Source organism: Seriola lalandi, unplaced genomic scaffold, assembly GCF_002814215.2.
Source record: "Seriola lalandi dorsalis isolate HSWRI2012SDOR001 ecotype SW California unplaced genomic scaffold, Sedor1 jcf7180002054630, whole genome shotgun sequence".
Taxonomy (NCBI): Eukaryota; Metazoa; Chordata; class Actinopteri; order Carangiformes; family Carangidae; genus Seriola; species Seriola lalandi.
In genome coordinates, this window is record NW_019525183.1 from 2154316 (window position 1) to 2176328 (window position 22013).

The 22013-nt window shown below is 42.5% G+C and overlaps 1 protein-coding gene across 1 annotated transcript in view; it reads right to left on the reverse strand.

The window, feature by feature from the left end:
- Positions 1–22013, reverse strand: part of LOC111665293 (receptor tyrosine-protein kinase erbB-4) — a 257866-nt gene that overhangs the window by 15576 nt on the left and 220277 nt on the right. The window contains exons 27-28 of the transcript XR_015438067.1: positions 13449–13529; positions 12671–12760 (exon numbers count right to left, since the gene is read on the reverse strand). The gene's annotated coding sequence lies outside the window, so the exon portion shown is untranslated. The remainder of the gene's footprint in view (positions 1–12670; positions 12761–13448; positions 13530–22013) is intronic.

Below are 22013 nucleotides of genomic sequence, written 5' to 3' on the forward strand. Positions count from 1 at the left end.
GGGGGGTTGGCCACAACAGTGATGAATATAGAATTGCTGTGCTGCACTTACAGTAAAGAGGGAAGAATACAAACAATCAACTCGACCGGTCATCAGCGACTATGACTCCCTGGTGAAATAATGCAATGTTTTAAATTTTGTTCCCCCGTTCTCGCCCTGAAGATGAAGTCCACACCTCACTAGACTTTTCCTTGTAATGGTTGGACATAGTCAAAATGAAAATCCTTTCAGGGGAACGGGACAAAACGTACTGCAGTCACAAATCTGATGTTACTTCCGTCTGTAAAATGAGAGTATAAAATAAATATGAAGTAATAACAAGAAAAGTTGCAAATTCTTACATTTGAGAACCTGGAACCATCAGGCGGTTGGAAATTTTGCTGGAAAAATGACTTATTGAAAGTAGTTATGGATGAATTTTATGTCGGACCAATCGTTGCAGCTCTTGATGAAATCAAAAGCGAATCCTAAATGCACACCAGGAGGCTCATATCAATACACCTACAGTCTGACTGAGGCTACATTAGCCGTGACCAGCATACAACACCCTGACCTCCCCTAACAAACGGTCACCGGTGGAGTTGCATTGTGGGCAATTGTAGAAAGGAGGAAGGAAGAAGCTTGGGGAAAAAGATGTCTGCATACAAATTATCTCAGGTTCTGCTGCATTGATTTTGATCCTTTTTTTTTTTAAATGTCAATGACAGTGTTACAGAAAGAGTCCGTCCATCAACCAGGAATATCAACTGTACTTAAAGATCAAAGTATTTCTAGTTTAAATGTGGACATTTAGATGAGATTTTATAATTATTTAAGCAGGAAAACCTGTGGTTACACAATCTGAGACCAAACTTGAAACTGAGCCAGAATAAATATCGCCACCACTATTTGAGACATGCATGCAAAAGACTTTTAATTTAATGAGCCAAAACTAACTTCCATCTAGTCTCCCCTGAAAACATCTCACATGTGAACACATATTTTCCTCTCATGTATTTTCTTTTAGTTTTGACACAGCCCCAATAAAAACACATCCACGGCTCAATCAAGAAACTTCCTCTGGCAACTTATTCATTTTCCAATAACGGCATTATCTCCTTCATCATCTCATTACAGTGTATGCGACTAGATGTTGCGCACCAATTCATTACTGGGGCTATGAGCTGACATTTCCCCTCCAGAATGGATCATTTATTTGGAGCACCTTGACGGCAGCGGCAGCCGTTAAAACCGTCGAGCCAATTCACGGACCAGGAGCAAGTTATTGTGACAGCCAGCCGCCTAATTGCTCATTTGAGGTAATCACCCGACAAGTCAGAGCAATTTTGAGCACAATGCCAGAGACTAATGGAGGCGGACGTGCTCGCTTGATGAGATCAGAATCACGGGGCCGACCGCCTGCTGAGTGCCTGGGGGCCCTAAGAGGGCATCTCGCCTGATACTCAGGAAATTATCGGCACCTCTGTGGCATGACTGAGCCCTCACTAGGGGGGTATTAGCTGAAAAAGACATAGGATAGTGATAATATAACCAAATATGTGTCATCAAAACTCCACAGAAAGGTCCGGTCTGATCTTCTTTCAAAAACAAAATAGGAAAAAAAAAAAAAAGGAGGAAGCCAGGAGGAAAATGCACCTTAAGAGGAGCAGCGTTATGTAGGCTGCTGTCCAACTGAGGCTGAAAATGTATTTTCACACCCCAATCAAGATGTTTTGTGGAGCCGCCAGCATGAGATGCATACCTCCCTCTTAGCATGCAGGAAGACTCTCCTGCCACTGCTCTCTCTCTCTTGGTGTGTGTGTGTGTGTGTGTTTCTGTGTGTGTGTTTGGGGGGGTGGGGGGTGGCGTGCATGTGATGGATGACCGTGCAGTGCTGGGGCGTTCTCGGTTTAATTGTGATGTCAGTGCATGTCTGTGGCAACCCCGGCGGTGAGCGGTGACAGACAGGAGTGTGCAGATGTGCCTTTACCTCTAAGTGAGTGTGTTTGTGTGCATTTGTGTGTGTGTGTGTGTGTGTGTGTACATCTCTGGCTGTAGTCTATGGTAGGAGAGCACTGAGGAACGCTGACGTGATGTTACTGGGGATTTTCGGCCGGTCCCAGACCCCGAGCCGACTCTCAGGAGAGTTTGTTGAAGCTACCGGCTGATCCCGGGGAGTGGACAAGTCAGACAAGTGTCAGATTTGCTCAGCAACTCGGTGGAAGTGTGAAGACGGGGGGGTGGGGTGGGGGTAGCGGGGTAAACCATTGTGTTTCAATGCCTGGAAAAACATGATATTCACCACATATTTCTTTCCTGGATATGTCATTTTTCTACTGCGACAAGACTTTTCAATAAACTCCCCTCTCCTGAAATATTTGAACAGTACTTTAAATTTAATTAATGGACAAGCCAAAGCTTCCTCACACTCATCCGTTTATATTATCACTAATATTAATGTTACCTTCCCTCACTATACCAAGGATGACACATATTCCCGATGCATAATTTGTATTATGAGTCATCCATGAAAAGTGGAGTTCCACCTGCAGTCCCTCAGGATAGTCAGAGGGTGGTGCTGTTAGACCTGAACTTCCGAACTCACCCCGGCAACAAATTGATAATGCATATTGCATTGCATTCAGGCAGGACAGATTTAACTGTGAGTCAAGCAGAGGCGTGGGGAGGGGGGAAATCATTATTTACTCTGAGGCTTATTGGGAAGGAAGTGCTGTATAATTTAGGAAAATAGACTTTTAGGTGCGATGCGTTTGACTAATTTAGCCAGTCACATCATGTAGGTGAGGCTGTAACTACCTGTTACATCAATTTCGATTTTTTTTTTGGAAATCTCCACTTTCCGGAGAGGGTTTTAAAACGTCTAATCATATTTTTTACAATAGCTACAGGAATGCTGGGCGTCCGCAGGGTCAGTTATCTACAACTCTGATTATACAAGAGACATATTTGCTATATAAAATGTCCCAACTATACAACTATATTCTATCATGCGTATCTCCTCGCTTCTTGCTATTCAGCTCAGGTTTGGAAATCCAGGAGTCATGTTGTTTGTAAGAGAGTGAGAGTCAGTCAGTCTGTCTCAGGAGCCAGCCAGAGTTTTCAGTGAACATAGTGTGGAGTTCTTCAGGGGGAATATATAATAAGGAGCATAGCTGCAGCTTCTCCTCCTTTCTAGGGACTAAGTTGTTCTAGACACACAGATAAACAGTCAGACCGACTGGACTGGACAGAAATAGAACCTGACCAACTGTGCTCATGGCGTGCCAGTTTTAAGATTACGAACATGAAAACAGCAGACGATACCAGATGTGGAGAGGAGAACTGTCTTTGATTCTTGCCAGACTGCAAATTGAATCATCACGTCTTTCATGCAAAGTGGGGAATAGAAGAGGATATTATTGATGTTGATTGCCCTTGCTCTGTCTACAACAGTGAGCTTTTCTGGCCCTTTGCTGCAGAGTGAACTGAACGCGGTCGCGATGAACCGCAGAAATCCTGGGATCTGCTCAGACGGTGACTCAGAATTTCTTCCGAGAACTAAACATGCGTTGACCTAGATCTGAACTTTTCCTGTTATCTCAGCTCTTTCATTGAGCTATCAAGAGGTCACTTCAAAACACAAGACCAGCATTGGCCTTACTACTGATGATGCAGCTGCACCTTACCACAAGTGTCGCTTTCTGTTTCATTTCTATTCAAGACACCGAATTGGAGATCGCTCCAAAAGGCCAATGGAGTGTAATGTGATTTGTATAAAAAAAGCCAAATATAAGAGGATGGGATGCGGCTAGCAACAAGGTTAGGACGCACCAACAAAGGTTATTCTGGTGTGAATTGGTTGCCTGAATCCATTTATCGCCAGCACAATCCAGACGCTGTGACAGAGAGAGGCGTTTGGAAATCCCTCGTGAAGGACTGTGTCTTGTGTATGGATTTGTTTTGGAGTGTGGCGACAAAGAGTGTTTACACACAGCTGGTTTAGCTCGAGGTAGTTTCATTTCCTGAATCAATGACTCGTTTTTTTTTTTTTTAGGGGAGGGGATCTTCACCATAAAGCTAAGTGATAATTCACCGGTGGGGGGGGGCTTCTTTTTTTTTTTTTTGCAACTTAGGTGACAAACTGAGCCCCTCCGAAAGGAAATGACACAGGAACTGTTTTGGGCCCCGAGTCCGAGCGGTGAATTTTTCGCGTGTCAGACCTCCTTATTGCCAGCCTGATCCTGCTAATGAATTTCTGCCTCGCGGTGTCTGTGCCCAGAGTGGCAGCACGGGCCCGATCGCTGAGTGGGCTCGGGGGACAGAGAGGGTGTGAGGTGCCATCTGTCGTGTCACTGTGCTCTCCGTTTTCCTTTGCTCAGACCCAACAGGAGAAAAAAATAAAAACACAATGAAAGGTCTGGTCAAGGTGCTAAAGGCAGCGGTCTGCGTTTTTGGAGTTTCACAAGAACCAGAAAAGGAGTCTGGACATCTGAGATCCCTTTATTACTTATTACAGCTGTCACACTTTTTCTTTTTTCTCTGTAGAGAATCAATATGAAGTGTGTGCACCCAGTTTGTAATAATTGCAGAGACCGCTGGCCATTTTAATTTTACTCAGTCTGTCATGTCTGTTGTTTGGAAAGCCTCCAGCACAAATTACCTGTTTGAGCATTGTTGTGAAGCCAAAAAGGTCTCCCTATGAATCATATGTGAATCAAGCTGTATTTTGTTTTTGGCTCCTTCTGTCATATCAAATATCGTCTAGTGACATTTTGAAACATTTTGAATATTCATTTTGGAATATGGTTAAAGCTGGTATTCAGAACTTTATTTTTTAGTTATAATCCTTAAGGTTTTCATGACAATCAAACCATCAAAAAAAATTATCCTATTGAGATAACCTCCACACACCTCCACATTTAACTGACGACAGCCTAACTGTTCTCCTTTTACTGTGTCAGAGCTACTGTATATTAAGCAACTGCTAATGCTAACTCAACATTTCCTACTGCCGCTGCTTCACGTTAAAATCATTCACTTGGCACAAACACAGGGTGACTTTTATTGTGAAGAGGCCATGGGAGCATGCAATCATATAGTACTAAATTACACTTGCTGTTGCCACGATAACCACCGGTGTCACAAAGTCAACAGGTACTGAATTTATTTCAACTTTGAAAATAATTAAGCTGTTAAAATGTCCAACTGTGTAAAGACGGATCATAACACCAAACTGGCACTGTTCCAGAGGTGGACTACTCTCGACGCTGCTCTTGAGAAACTCTAATGGGCTTTTCATGGTTTGTTGGGTTACACCTGCCCAGGCTGACAATGCCAATAACGTCCATTCAAAGCAGCGCCAACACACTTGAACTGAACCATTTCACACCATGTTTGTTTTACCACGCTTCAAAAATCGGACGGAAGCCCAGTATTATCACACTTTGTTCGATGAGGCATATTCATTAGCTGATGGTAATAAATGGCCCGCAGGCAAGACCGCGTTAGCAGCCACGTTAGCGGCTCTGTAAGGCTGCTTATTGCAGTGAATCCAAACTGTGAGACGGATAAATGTGTTGCACGAATGTAGGTTTTGATCATGTGATGAAATGTGAGAGGATCACCAAAGTGAGTAGGATTTATCTTCTGTGGATGATGGATGTCTGTACCCAAATTCATGGAAATCTATTCAGTATTTGTTTAGATATTTCTGGATCAAAGAGGTAGAATGATCAATCGGTCAACCCACGCTGCCCTTTCAGCCATGTTGCTAGTGTGGCTAACTAGACCTCCCCTCACTGCAGAGGGCAACAACAAGTGAGAAGTTTTCGGCTTTGAAATCCTATTTTTCTTCGAACAAGTATAATGTCAGCCGGCAGGATAACTCCTTTTCACTGCTGTCACATGCGGTTAGAGTTTTTTCTAAAAACAAGTGACTGGAGCTGAGACCAAAGCAGACCAGCCTGTCGGCGCTGCGCCGCACGACTGGAAGAAAAAGTCTCAAAACAAACAGATGTGGATCCAGTGAAACAGTGACAACCTACTGGCAGACTCCATCATTAAAAACCAAAATCACAAACTCTCAGTATCAGCAGCGTGGTCTCCTTATCATCCGGGTTTATGCCCCCTTTTTTCTTGCTCTGGTAGGTTTGGCTCTGAATTTGACCCAATTACTATAAAACTCCAAAACAGAGAGGGAACCATTTAGCATTCCTCACTAAACTCGCAGAATACACTGTGCCCAAGGATACAGTACATACATGAAAATAGGTCTTATCCCTCATCGTTAAATTGGGGAATTGAAGCTTATTGTGTCCAATGTAGCAATCCAATTATGAAGCAGGGCTCTGTTACAAGGTTGCCACAAAAGAATCAATGAAAACAATAGGAGCGTACCATTTTATACATGTGTTGTGAGGGAAAGGGCAAAAGACCTTACTTTAAAAGGAAAATGTCAGCATTTCAGAACAAGTCAACAACAATGCTGTGAGAGGGATTCACCATGAAGCCTGAGATAACAACTCAGTGATTTGTGGCGTTAAAGAAGGAGGAATAAAGATAAGTGAGAGTTCATACTACAGGAAAGTCCTCCAACAACTTCAAGTTAAAATATATCTTTGCAAAATATTGCCTTGATTCAGAAAATTGGCTCTGTTTGTACAAACAACATCAGCAGTCAAGCATCACTTTTACCGTCATCATCATCGAGACAACTTGGCAACGCATGCTCGAGCAAAATGTGAGGTTACCACAACACAGTTGATGAATGCTTGAGTTATTTTGTCCACACGGTAATCGTAACCCGTAATCAGTTCCACTCATTTCACCACCTTATTTCACTAATTGATATGAGATATCCGCGTTTCAGTTCCACGTCACGGATCGCGGAGTGGCCTTTGAACTGCCTGTAAGTGTTGCGCGGGGTGGGACGCGGCAGGCTCGCTGAACTTGGCTGCGTTTCAGACGTAGTGTGGAGGAGGATGAAGGCTCGCCTCCTCAGCGAGGGAGCAAAGGCCTCACAACACTCTCAACCCACATGTGCAGAGGGAGACGAGGGCGGAAGGAAACGACGCTGAAGCAAGCCGCCCACAAGGCAACTGGAGATGGGACAACCAGACATGTTACTCCAAAGCGCTCGTTGGGGTGGGGGGGCTATTTGTTTCACAACATACTATTTTCAGAGAGATGAAGGAGGATTATTTGAAGAGTTTACACCTGGTTCCTGTTTCCTTCTAATGATAATTACACCCAATTAACCCAAGTTAGTCAACCCGGCCTTGGGAACCCGCTTTTTCCGGTTTTTGAAATTGATGCAAGAAGTTAAATCAGCTCTTATCAATCACAGAAGTCCTCAACATGGGTGTAGAAAATTAGTTTAAAGTTTAAAAAAAGTTTAGCGCAACAATACAAAATCCGGTGTTGCTGGAAGCTTGATGCCTTGGTGATATGAGACATAAATATTCTGATATCGGCTCCGTCCAGACAGTTTTCAATTTACAAGCAAATCTGCAGTTTGCAGCCATACCATTAAAATGAAAGGAGTTTGGTGCAAACATGATGGTAGTAAACGCTTGTGTGACCGCGCCCTAAAGGTCAGAGAACTGGGCGTTTGGTCGCAAAGTAGCTCACGCTGAGCTACTCAGTGTCCAACCAGTCAGACTGTAGAGGGAAGGCGTCCTGGAAAAGAGTGCACAGCTCTCAGTGGAAGGACCCTGGGTAAATAAAGGTTAAAAAGTGGTCTGAGTCAGTTTTGTGTTCTTTAGGAACAAAAGTAATTGACTGACCATGAGCCAGCTTGGTTCTATTGCCCCAACCTCACTCCTCCTCCCTGCTTCTTATCTCAGAGGAGTGTTTACTGGCGGTAATTAGGCCATTAATCAAGTTAATGGAATATCCCTGAACGGACTCACTGTACTCTCTCCCACAGAGCCGTCGCATGTCGCCCTGGGACTCCCCCCTGAGGGTGAGACTTCCTGGGTCACGGCTGGAGAGAGCCGGTCCGGCCCACCAATCTGTCAGAGCCACTTCCTCAGCCTCCAGCTCTGACATCCACATATGCGGGCACAGCGGGAAGGTAACGTATCAGATGTAACCACTGACAGCATGGTCTGCTGCACCGCTGCAGACTCCTGAGGAGACATCAACTCCGGTGGCAGGATGGCTGCGAGGGTTGGGGCCTTGAATAACGCTGTGTACTGTGAGGCTGTGTTCAGGAGCCACTGCTGCCACAAGTGTTTGAAAATCAGTAGCAAAAAAAGTCAGCGTATGGAAAATCATTTATTGATCATTTCTGGTAGTAAATCAATAATTCTGTCCAGGATTCCACAGGATCATGTTTTTTCAAAGTTCAGTTAAACACCAAAAATAACCTTTATTTACGTTTTGCTTGATGAGCAAAATCCTTGGTCGGCACCGGTAATGACTCATGCCTCTGAGGGGCAAAAGCAGGAGTAACACAAAGTCGTTATAGCATTGCAAAACCTACAGTGTGTTAGAATAGAATAGAATAATTTTAGAGATAAGTGCATGTGAAGTCACAGGAAAGACATGAGTTGGGTGCGAATAGATTTTTCCAGGTTGATGTGAATTGAAGCAAAGACATGTCAACAAAGAAATGAGCTCTTACCCTGGGTCTTTATGAAGCAATTTAATAACTGCAACAATACCGAGAAGACAAAAAAGGAGAACTCTGTGAGTTCTGTTGATAGGTACATCGCTGGCTAACTCACAGCCAATCCCTACAGCCGATACTTTGGCCGTCCGGGGGCAAATAATACATACATAACTATGGGTCATAATAAGCTGCCGCACGGACGACCTGTCTGCTCGTATGCGTTTTGGAAGATGACAGCGGTGTGTGAGAAGAGAAAAGTGAGTTGCGTGTCCAGGGTTGTTTTGACAATACTGAGTGTGACGCATGTGTTCATTTTGGAGGCAGTGTGTGTACTACAGAGCAATTTGTTTCTTATTGTGGAACAACAAAAACTATTTCCAACCGACAAAAACTTTGCCATCAGAATAATTACAAAGAACAAGAACAACACAAACAGCTACTGAAGTTACTTTTGTTCTCACGCCTGTTCCTGCATTTAAAGCTACAACAACAGACTCCACTTTTCCACAGAAATGTACTATTGACGAGACTATACAATTTGGCTGCAGTAGTATTTAAACACAGACTTTTTGTGTTATGATGCACTGCTTGATCACAAAGTGTACGCTTTGTGAATTCATTCGCCTCAGTTGTGAGCAAATCAACTCCCTCCATAACTGCAGACGTGCTCAAACAACAACGCAAGCATTAGAATACAATGAACACAACGATGCTGCGCCGGTGCTCGTCTCACCAACGTTCTCCCTCCGGCCATTTTCTCCTCCATCTCTGGAGTATTCAATCGTCCGCCCTGCCGGCAGACCAGAGCTCATCCCAACCTGCCTCCCAAACAAGCCGCGGTGTAATTGCTTGTCAGAGCTGTCTGCGTGCCTGTTTTTCTGCTCACCGCCACGCACCTGACAAGAAACACATATTTACACACAAAAATGAAATTACAGGCAATTTGAGAGCAGGAGCTTTGGAAGCAACGCCTGCTATCGAGCTGTCCAAGTCGATGAACTCCTCTCACCCTTGGCTCTATATCAATGTGAAACAAAAAGCCGGAGAAAGCGGAGGAGCAGGAGAAGAAAAGAAGAAATACTGAGGGAATTCTGGCTTGGTCACCTGATAATCTGCTATCCATGTCATTGTTTTTTTTGTTTTTTTACTATACTCCCTCTAATGCTCACTTCCTGTTTCTTAAACCACACTTCCAGTCTTCGATTCATTTTTATCATGGAAGTCCAGCAGGGCAGAATGAGTAAAAGCTCCACAGCCCTGCCTGCTAAGGTGTTCTAATGACATACTTTAACCAGCTTCACTGATGCAAAAAGCGATTAATACATACTGACTGTATGATTTGCGGTGGGTCATAATTACCCACCTTAACTAATTACAGTGACTCATTTACACAAAGTAGCCGCCTTTGGAGCATGTATTGTAAATACTTATTAGGAATAAATTGGGAATAATCAGAAGATAACTATGTATAAATTCTCATTCATACCCTCTAACTTCACCATTGATTTTTTTATTATATTTGTTTAATGAATTCACACACAAATTGAAGTAACTACACAGGGATTTTGACACTTTCAATTTAAAAAAGAAAAGTGTATTTATGCAGCCTTGGTTGCAGGTGTGAAGACTAATATTTGATTCCATGATGCAACAACAGTAAAAAAGTCTCACCAGATCTGTGTGTTTTCCAGGTTTGTTCACAAAAAGGATTCGGATGAACTGTTTCCTAACTTAGAAGAGCTCTGTGCCACTTCTACAATCTTTATATTCATGTTTCTTGCTTTATAACACCATGTTTTTGAATTAAACTGCCATGTCCTTGACTTTCAGCTTGATTTCCTTTTTTCTTTCTCTGTCTAGTTGCAGCGAGGTGGGACGGGGGACACGGCTCGAATCCCCCCCGCATGTATCGTATATGAAAAATACCTGCACGGCTAACCAAGCAGAGAGTTACGTACGGAGTGTAAATAAAGTGGTTTTGTCGCACTGTGAAGTTGTTATGCTAAGGTGTTCACTGACAGGTGTTCTCACAGGTGTTTTCACTTATGTTGACTGATTAGACTCCTCTCAGGACTCAAGCTTATCTTATCAACCCTTGTCAACACTAATCATAAAAAAAATGTATCAAAATGCACTTTTAAAAATACTTTACTTTAAAAACACAATTAAATTCATTTATAAATAAAATGTATACACACACACACACACACACACATATATATATATATATATATATATATATATATATATATACATACAGTATATAAATTGTCCCATCTCATCTTAGTATATTCTGTTTCCCACTTATCGATTCCTATCAACTTTGTTGCTGAAGCACTTAGTTTTCCCTACAGGCAACAATTGAAGTTCCTCGTTTTTTCCTTTGTCCGCAAAGGCTCCTCACCCCGGCACAACGAAACACACTGTATCTGAATAAAACAGCTGGAAAACATCCGTAACGGCGGCAGCAGCAGCGGCCGCCTCGGCTATGCGGAAAGAAAGAATCGCACTCTGTATGTCAGCCATGTTTGTGGGTGTTTACTCCTGAGCCGAATTGTGTTTGACATTTGTTCCAGACAGATCTGTTTGGGCCTGGTGGTATTTCGGGATGAGAAGTCAACAGAGGCAAGATGCGAAGCAAAGATGTGAGAAGGGTCGTGATGGGGAAGCCTATGATTGATATTCCCATTAGCCACCTGACAAGGTGAGGACAAGGCTCTGATAATGAATTGTGACACATTAATGAGCTTGTCTAGCACAGACAATACCTGATCAGCCCTCTTACCATTTAACCTTTGATACCAATGAGGGAAATTGCAGGCAAATAAGGGTTTTGTGTCACTTGCACAGACAGAACGTGACTTTAAAAACAGTGTGCTAGACAGTTGTTTGTAGCTGATATTGCTGGAAGTTTAGGTGAAACTAATTTGATGACAGTTAAACCACAGAGAGATTCCAACACAGATTCCATTACAGTAGATACTCCTTTAAGAGTCAAAAAACTGAAAATACGACTCTGCTTTTATTGTATTTAGTTCTAGAACGACAGGTTAGTCAGTCGTATGGCCTTGGAAAATCATATAAGTGCGTTGTATAGATTTAGTGCTTAGTGCTTACACTAGGGTTAATTACTACACTTAAGCTTTAGTGTAACTGCTGCCTCTGTCAAATGAGTAAATGTAATGCAATGTGAAATAAAAGACAATTTTATCTCCTCTTAGTCTACCATGTTTTATAGATATAAATTGTATATAATTAAGAGTGCAAAAGGCGAATGGGGCTGACTGCTTTCTGAAGCCACTGTAATTAGATCTAATAATTTAATGGGTTTTTTTGTTATAACGAGAGTTTTTAGTGAAACTTGACTGTAGCCTACAGTTTTTCTAAGAAAAAGGCTACGGATTAATGATGGATTCATTCTAAGGAAGTCTGGTTCATGTGGTACCTTTGTATTGTATGTTTACAAAAAGTACCTGTGTATCTGGATGGATGTAAATAAATAAATTAAAAAAAAAATATATATATATACAGTATAATAAAAAAAAAAATCTTAGGCTGTTTTACAGTAAGTAGTGGATGCAGTATTTCCCTGCTCAAACAAGTTTGTGTCTGTGTGTCAGGGTGAGTGCAATGTTTGTGTGTGTGTGTTTGTGTGGGTGTATTGATGTTGCCCCCCCACCCCTCCCTGCTCCTCATTGGGACGCTGGCCGCCTAAGTCTAATCCCGGGGGAGCTCATTAGAATCAGCGGAGAGGAGAGGGCCCCAGACAGGGTCAGGACAAACTGCACTGCTGAGCTGCATAGTGATGCCTTCCGCTCTGTCTTTATGTCTGTTTGGTTTGGCTGCATGTCAGTTCATCTGAGCGGATGGCAGATGAGAGATTGGCGCGCTCAAGCACTTGACAGCCATGTTGAACACCCACATGCTCACACATGCACAGATAAACACATATATAGACACATACAGAGCCATATACACACACACACACATCCGCTGACATTTCAAATACCAACTCCATCACAGACATATGTGCGTACACACGGAGGGGGGGTGTGTGTAAGTGTATATTGTACTCACGTGCGAAAAATCTCCAATAGAGATGTGTGATCAGGCGCACACACATAAACACAGTTGTCACCTCCCTGTCATATTACAGTCAGCGGCATCCTGTATGATGTATGACAATAAGAGAGGAGAGTGAGCGAGGTCAGATTCGCTGCCACCCACACAACACTCATTAAAAGCTTATGAATCTAAAGTGGAGTCCTGCAGACGTGCACGACATGTATGTGTGTGTGTGTGTGTGTGTTGCGCATCTGATTGCTTTTGTGTCTCAGTGTGTTTGAGCACACATGCATATGCAACAGATGTGTGATCTGTGTGTTAGTGTAGATCAGGTAAAGTTCAGTCAAACTTCAACTAAAGGAAACAATGTTGGGCTAACAGTTTGAACAACATTTCCACACTTTCATCCTCTGTTTTGTCTTTTTCACTTACTACAAAAAAAATAGCCTGAGGTGTCAGAATGAAAACACCACAGGAAATGGCTGATCAACCTTGTAAACACTTTTATAATATCGCCTGATGACACCAGACATTTTTCAACTGCGTTTTTCAGTCATTTGTCACGTCTGTTTGATATATTACACACGTAACTGCAACAGTCAACTCTATTTTCTTTAGACCTGTGGTGACTATACAGGTAGTGTGCTTCAAACTTGCTACACCTTAAGTTACTGATTGTTCCGATCCTGTTTATGGATGAATGTTTTTAGACGTGAGCGCATGTCTGTGTGCAGAAAACAGCTTAAGGAATATGAAGTTATTGTCAAGGGTTAGGGTTACAGTCACTCACCTGATCCTGTGTTTGCAGTCGGCCTCCTTGGTCGTCGCCGTTGCCTGGAAGTCCTGGATGCCGGTCACATTTTGAGTTCCACTAAAATGGATGTTGAAGGGTGAGAAAGGCCAGAGATGCTGTTATTGCACAAAAGCCTGTGAACACATAAAGAGTTTATCATCTGGGCAGGCAGAGAGGAAACTTGCTAATATCCTGAGGCTATCACTACACTGTCCAATGAAGTCTGATTGACTCCATACATCAAAGGATGTGTGCACACATCTATATGACTCAGTATGTGTGTCCCAGAGAGAGAGGGAGAGAGAGAGAGAGAGACAGAGGGAGAGAGAGAGAGAGGAAGACGGAGAGAGCTTAACGGCTCTCTATGCTTTCAGGCGACAATGAAATCACACACACTCACACACACATACACACGCAGGAGCTCACGACTTTGGTATAATTGGGAAAGTGCTGTGAAAGATGCCAGGTTGAGAGTGTTGGGGGAGGCGGTGTGGTCACAGGAGCTCAGACAGAGAGCAGGAAGGCAGTGTGGTGTTGGCTGCTTTTTCTACCCACCAGGGGTGCTACCCATTATGAATGGACGAAACAGCAGGATGGGAGGCTTGATTGGAAGGAACCGGAACCTGTTTGTTGTTTAAAAAGCCTCCCTCTCTCTCTCTCTCTGTTTATGCCTCTCTGCTTTGCTCTCTCCATCTCCGGGTAATTAGGGTGCTGGCTGGAAGAATGATCAGCTGTCATCCCCAATGGTGGCCTTCCACTGCCTGAATGTCAACACTGTCTGAGACCTCCTGTCTGAGTGAGCAGCACACTCAATTAGAGACACTCAGTCACTGCAGGAGTTGGTAGGACAAACACTCACACTCACTCACACACACACACACACACACACACACACACACACACACACACACACACACACACACACACACAAATACATATGAGAACAACCTACTTTTATGCTCCAACACTGAATCGGCATACAGAGAAAAAAAAAAGACACACACTCATCTTAATTCATCACAGTGGTTGCCCCATCTCAGCCCTCAGTGGTTATATTAATTAAAACAGCTTTTCAGGGCATAAAAGTAACTATAGCTTACAGTGCCGTTTCTTTTTTTTTTTTTTTAGCATTGGCAGGACTCCCTCCGCAGGCAAACATCACTGCTGGATGAAAGCGGACGCAGGTAGGCGGAGGGTTGCCCCCTTTCGCTCCATTTCGGTTGCATCAAAGCGTTGAGAGTCAAGGGGGCGAGACACCAAAGAGGACAAGTTTCTGCATCGCGAACATCTGAGCCGTTTCTCCATCGCTTCTCGTTTAATCTGCCTCAGTTAGACAAACGGAGACAGAGTCCACTTCTGAATTTTGACCTGAGAAAGCATCCAAAGTCTAACCATTGGTTAAGTTTTCAGAAAACTTCATCCAAAATTGACATTAACATATGTAATAATTCCACATACATGATGGCACATTTGACAACACTAAGCAAAATCATGAATTATTTGATATTTCTGATGGTACGCCGGCCGCTGTAGGGGGGGCTACTTCAGGAAAAGTCACGTTCATTGCAATTAAGGAATATTACACCCAAATGCTATGTACGTTGTCATATTTCTGCTTTTAAGAGAAATAGTTGAACGTTTCGGAGAATATGTTTTCTAACTAAGAGTTAACTCTGGGGGAAGAAACCTAATATTTGTATAGCATTAGCTGTATCAGCCTGTATACACAATAGCTGTTTTTATGCTAAATCAAATGTTGGATTCATCACCGTTTTCTTGGTAATGTTGTATAAAATAAAACCAGCCTCATCTCTTAAGAGCAGAGAGATGCTTTCTGCCTGTATTCGCTCAATTTCTCACGCTGTTCCGCATCATTCTCTTTGACGAATGGCGGAGCTGCTGAGGACCATCTGGACGGCTCCGGGCCTCTTTACATGTTGGGGATTTAGCTGATGCTAATATCCCCGGCTACGTGTGATGGAGTGAGCAGGTAGGGGTTCGCTGCCTTCACTAAAAATAACAGCAGGACAGGAGGAGACTGATGGATGTGCTTTAGCTATCGCAAGAATCAAACCTCTGACTGTTTTGGGTACAGAGTAATTTTGCCTGGTCATGAATCTGTGCACTTACACGACAGAACATCCTTTTTCTCCCACTTTTGCAGCTTTAATCCTTCACTGTTGACACATGCACAAACCAACGTGGGAGCTTCGTACAAACCTCCGGGCTCCTTGTTCAAAGCTCTCGGAAAGAAGCGGTGGAGCGTGATAAAGGGGTATTACGTGATTTACCCGGCATAAATCTCATCTTTCTCATCCCTGTCTGGGAGCTTCGGAACGTAATCGACTGTGCACATGTGACAAGAGTCAAAAGGTGTCGGTGTGATTTGAGGAATAGCGTGTGGCGGAGGTGGGGTTAGCGGTGGGAGAGTGAGGAGGACGAGAAGAGAGATGTCAAAGACCACTTTCTGTTTTACAAATTGCATTTTAAAGATAATGTAGTGCTGGGTTAAGAAAAATACAGACTGTGTCTTTTACTGCACATTTTTGGCAAATTATTGAGGGCATGTATATGTGCTTCCCTGTATTTGTGCTACTTCTGCAAATGTGTGTAGTAGTGTGTGAGAGAGAAAGAGAGGAGATTGAGTTTAGAGGAATATAAAGACTTTGTGGGTCCTGTGGAAATTAGAGCTCTCCATCTCTGTCCTCGGGCCAGTGTGTGTGTTTGTGTGTAGTTGTGTGTTGTGTGTGTGTGTGTGCGTGTTGCCAGGGGTCACTGCAGGAATAAAGAGAGAACAGTCAGAAACCTCTCACTGAAAATCCTCACTAAGCTACAAAAAAAAAGAAAAAAAAAAAGAAGAAGAAGAAGAAGAAGAAGAAGAAGAAGAGAACACTTTGCAGCCGCCTGAACTGTGAGAGAGAGTGTGTGTGTGTGTGTGTGGGTGTGCAGATGTGGGTTTACATACCTGTTTGTGTTGTCTACACTTTGTAGGTGTGATAGTCAGCAGGTAGAGAAAGGCACGGAGAGATGAAAGCAGCGAAGAGCGAGGGAAAAAACAGCATCACTTCGCTTAGAAATAATCTGTTTTGACATACCACTGACATGCTGTGGAAGTCCAGTGCTGCCAATATTAAAGTGAAATTTAAATTCAATAATGAAATCAATATTGTCAGCATATTAACATGTTAGTATCCATATTAAAAATGTTATAGAAGTATGGGTCACACTGCACTTGGATTATCTGGCTTTTTATGTTCCAGATTTTTTATTTCTAACCAATTATGAGTGATTTGATTTTTTCTCATTCGTCAGTTTCTCTTATTTCCTTCAGTCACCCTAATAAAGTGATATGCTTGTCAATTTGCTGTGTGAGTCTCCAGACATTCTTTTTGCACAGGCCCAAAAAATGTCCTTTTTCATTTGTCTTTGCATCATGGTAACAAGAGGGCTTTTATCTCTAAGCAACTCCCTGTGTTTGGGACAGCGGAGCCAACATTAATACCACTTTACGTTAAATAAGTAGTGGGTGAATAATACTGTACGGCCTGTGCTCAGCTCATCACTACTGTAGCTGTTTGGAAGTTTGCAGACTGTATTTCAACCGTAAGCCGTGTACTACAGCTCTCTACTTCAAAGACCATAGTACATATTTGTACATTCATGTCGTGTCAGAGTAAACAGCTTGTTGCATGACTCATCAGCACACTGCCAAATGCCTTCATATATAATCCTGCGCAGACTGAATTATAGACATGCATTTTGTTTTACACTTATGCACACATTTTTGATGTTTATGTGCAATTTAAAAAAAAAAAAATCATTTTATAAACTCGAGCATGTAGCCGTATTAGTACAATTTATTTAGTCAATAGCAGCTCCAACTACCATCCGCTCTGTCTCCCCTGCTCCTTGTTTCTTCCTCTCAGAGGTGATTTTGTGCAGCTCTCTGCCCTCGACAGTCTGCCTCGGGCTGTTGTGCCCAACCTTTACCTCCATTCCTATTTTCTCTCTCCCTCTCATGTCTTCTTACTCCACTGTATCCTCAGCTGCTGTCTCAGCCCTGATTACTATGTTGTCTGGAATAGATGCCTCACGGGAAGTTGCCCTCTCGCCTGGTTTTCTTCCTCCTCCTTCTCCTCTTCTGCATGGTAATCCTCGGCTCCAGACTGGACTGAATGTCTTCATCGGCTGGCTGCAAACAGGCCTCCTTGGGTCTGTCTCTCCCACAATACACACATTCTGTTTGAGACTCCTGCTTGGAGCTAGCACATCCCACAAATTTTGACTCTTGAAATGTTGATCCGACATCCACAACAGCCCGCAGTGATAAGGAAATGTGCATTCTAATTATAAAAAGGCATCTTTCAACAGGTTCAAAAATGAATGAGTTAAAGATTAAAACTCTTAGGTTGCGATTGAGTCAGTAACAGGCTTTTTGAAGTTTCACATAGATTCTGGGTTATCGGGTATAACTAGGCTGACATATTGATGTTTAAATCAGCGAGGAATCGATTGAGTAAAAGGTGCAATAAGTACATTTCTTTTCTGACTGTTAGCAGAAAATGACAATTCCCCCGTATCTGCATGACTGTGATAGGGTTGTTGATGATTATTAATGATTCAGTAACGACATAAGCTTCTTATCTATAGTCCTTTCAAATCTTTATCACCTAGGAAACTCTGTGTATAATAAACTTTTATTATTAACCTACTCAAACTACAGGATCACATTCAGATTTATCTTGATTTCAGTCACAGACTCATCATACTTGATATAATCACGAAGCCTCTGACCAGGCCGACGGTAACGGAGGAGGATAGGATTAAATTCAAAACCACTGTGTGCTGTGAATCTTTTTACAGCCTTGTGGAAACTGAGCGTGGAAATTAGTCATCATGGCTGACTCGTGTTTATAATCTGTTTTTTTTAGCCAAACTTTGCTCCTGATCTTAGATGGAAAGCATTCCTCTTGCTTCAACTCCAGATCTTATTGAACGTAAGTCACATAATTGTGCGTTATCGTATTCATGTGCAGTCGTGACACAACAGGGGAGATACGGCCCCATGGTGGGAAATAAGTCTGATTTATGCCTCATATCTGTAACCACATCATGGAGACATTTCGAACTTAATTGCACATTATATGAGACCACGGGCATTTTCCATGTTATTAGGATGTAAATATACCATCTGAACTTACAACGGGCAATATAATATGTTGGAGTCATGATGTCGAATTAGCACTGACATAAAGAGAAGTACCATAAAGCAGCAGATTAATATGGGGACGAATGAATGTTGCTGTTACAGCTTGAATCCATCAAAATTGAGATGTTGCTGACTTTTTGCCAGTGGCATGCAGCTTAAGACTGTTACACTGTAAACGTACTGATTCTAAGCGTGTAGTATGTAGTATGTAACAGGTTCAGACGAGAAAAGCGAATAGCACGCATACTCAAATAAAAGTCAATCTTCGAAAACAAGTAAGTAAATCTAAAATGCTTTTTTTTGTGTATTTGTGAAATGTGAGATTCCAAAAATTGAGTGGTAAATCTGCCTCCATATTTGTCTCTGTGAAGTGCATATGTTTCGTTATTAAATGTGGTCGCAAATCATTATGTTGTTGAAAGCTATATGTTCAAATTTAAGTTCTGTGCTTACGTCCCTACATGGATACTTAATAATGTAATCAGAGTAGCCTCAGGCAGATATATTAGCTCACTGATATGTTTTGACACATAAGTGGAATAATTCTTCAATTAAAGGTTGTTTTCTTGTCATGGAATAAGTACGACCATGACAAGTATGACCACAAAAAGAAAATGATAGTTTAGCCTCATGCTCTAAATTCTGTTGCATGGCTTTCTGCAACAAAATAAAAAACGACAAACTCCACGAATCAACCCCTAGACCCACAATATAAAAGAACCATCAAGCTTGTGGAGCCATTTTAAAACAGATGCCTTGATATTCTTTTGTGCAGGAGTGTGTGGGTAAAATACCCCCGTCAAGGTGACACGCTGCAATTAAACAGCAGCGGCCTGTCCGCGATGAGCTGTCATCAACGAGCCGTCACAGGCGTACAGGGCAGCTGTAAGTATAATTGCTACAGGCCTCCGGGATGGAGCTGAACCCCCGTCTCCTGGCGGCGATAGCAAGCTTCACTGGAAGATCGACTCTAAAGGAGACTTGTAATACACTGACAAATGGTTATACAGCAGTTGCCAAATTAACAGTGACCTCCCTCCTTTGCTGTCTGGTGTGGGTGATAATGTGCAAAGTCCTGTCGGGAAGTGTGCTTAATGTTCAAGATAATCTGTCCATTATGTGAGTTTAATATTAGGAAGAGAGTGAGTGAGTATCAATTAAGATTTTTTTTCCTATTGCAAATGGGAAGCATAATTCTTCTGACAGTGATTCAAGCAGGCAGACCTAATATAGATTTTAAATAAGGAGCTATATGTGAAAATAACTGGAATCAGCGCAAATACTGTTACTCTGCAGCAGAAGCCCCCTCTCTAAATCACTACTGTGGAACTAGATGTGCTTACTAATTGAGTCGCAGTGCTCTGAAGGAAACTAATAGAGAGAGGAGAGAGGGGGAAAAAGGAGGAAGAGAAAGGAGGGCGGGGGGTTTCTGTTCATAAACAGTGTTTACTTAACGCACCCCATCGCCTTATTAGTATTAATAGCAGTGACTTCAGAAAGCTCATATTCTGCCATTGGACAGTTTTGTATTATTTATGATTGAAATGAAAGCCTGGGAGTGCAGCAGGAATGGAGGAGCGCTGCATAGCAAACGATGTTGCCTATGCCAGTTTACATAACCAGCACTTGGGTAAACAGCGGATTAAGCACAGCACGGGGCGAGAGAAAAACGAGAGCAAAATGTTATATCCACACATTAGCCTGTTTGAGGCGAGCTTTTGGAGGAAGCTAGGAGAACACGCGCGGACCTTTTGATGCAGCTGGTCTTCATCTGCAAGTCCTTTTGAGCATGAAAGTGTGGCGTGGTGCAGAATCCCGCCACCGGTGCAACTTCTGTAACGTCGATCTTAAGAAGTCGGGTCGAAATAAGAACACCGCCACTTGAAAAGCTGCCTCGTCTTAATTAAAGACACCATCTGTTAAGTTTTATTATTAAAGCTGTTAGTGCGAGCATTAGAGCAAATGAACATGGCTTTCATTTTCTGCTCTATTTGCAGGCAGCAGGGTGGCAGGTTGAGCAAAGGGACATGGGATCTGGGTTCAGGACTGGAGAACTTCCCTGCTGAGGTGTCTTTGAGCAGAAAACATAAAGTCCCTACCAGACAGCTCTTGATGTAGCTGGCTATCTAGGTAACTTACTTTTTTTTTTTTTTTAAATGAGTACACTGCTCAAAAAAAATGGAGGGCAACACTTAATCATCACAGTATAACACCAAGTCAGTTAAACTTCAGGGATGTCAATCTGTCCATTCAGGAAGCACAAGTGATTGTGAGTCAGTTTCAGCTGCTTTGGTGCAAGTGGAAGTGACAACAGGTGCAATGGAGAGGCAAAATCAAGACAGCCCCCAAAGAGGGCATGTTTTTGCATGTGGTGGCCACAGATCCCTCCTGACTGATTCTTCTCTGGGTCTCTGTTTTGCTAGTGTCCTTGTCACTACTGGTAGCATGATTTTTGGTTTGATTTTGAATCCATCTCTCAGTGGGTTGAGGTTTCCATTGATCTATTGAATTATACAGTGTACATCAGTAAAGATTTTCAATTTGAATAATTCGTTCATCAAGATCCGATGTGTGATTTCAGTGTTACCCTTAATTTCTTTTCACATTGTACTTTTCTGGAGGTAATTTTAAAATATCAGATATTATTTTTCTCCAAAATATAATATCTGATAATTTGCTCCTTCCTAAAAAAGATTTTTTATTTCATCTTATCAGTGACTGCACTAAAGAAAACCCACAGCTTTCTATTGCAATTCAACAGCTCAACTAGAAGGAGTTTTTCAGACACACAACAGAAGGACAAAAATTTCACCAGACCACTACAACATATACTGAATCAATCTTTATTTATATTAAATTAAAAATATACTTTTGACAGATTCATGTAACAAACATGAGGAACGGTATATCTATGATATAAAGCTTTGGGTATGGTTTCAAAGAACTCCGAGAGATAGATAAGGGGACACAGGGAAGGTATGGAAAGCTAACGTAGGCGAGGAGGAGTTATTGATGACGCCTTCTCTCTACTATGTCTCCTCTAAAAGCATGCAAAACAAATCAGAAATTAAGTGAAAAACAGGTTGTATCGTGAATGCTGTGCTCCACCTTTCAGGAAAGAGGCAGAGGGGGTCAGACTTGGCTCAGTAATATATCCGGTAAGCAGGGACAGTAACACTGACTCCCAAACAGTTTACCTAGGTTAGTCGGGTTCAGTTTTATGAGAATTAGAAAGCGAGAGAGACAAAGAGGAAAAGATGGTATCGTCTCTTGTTCTGGGGTGCCGAATGACAAATGGCAGGCAGTGGGGGAGTGAAACAGGGATATTACCAAGTGAATTGAACAGCCCTCCC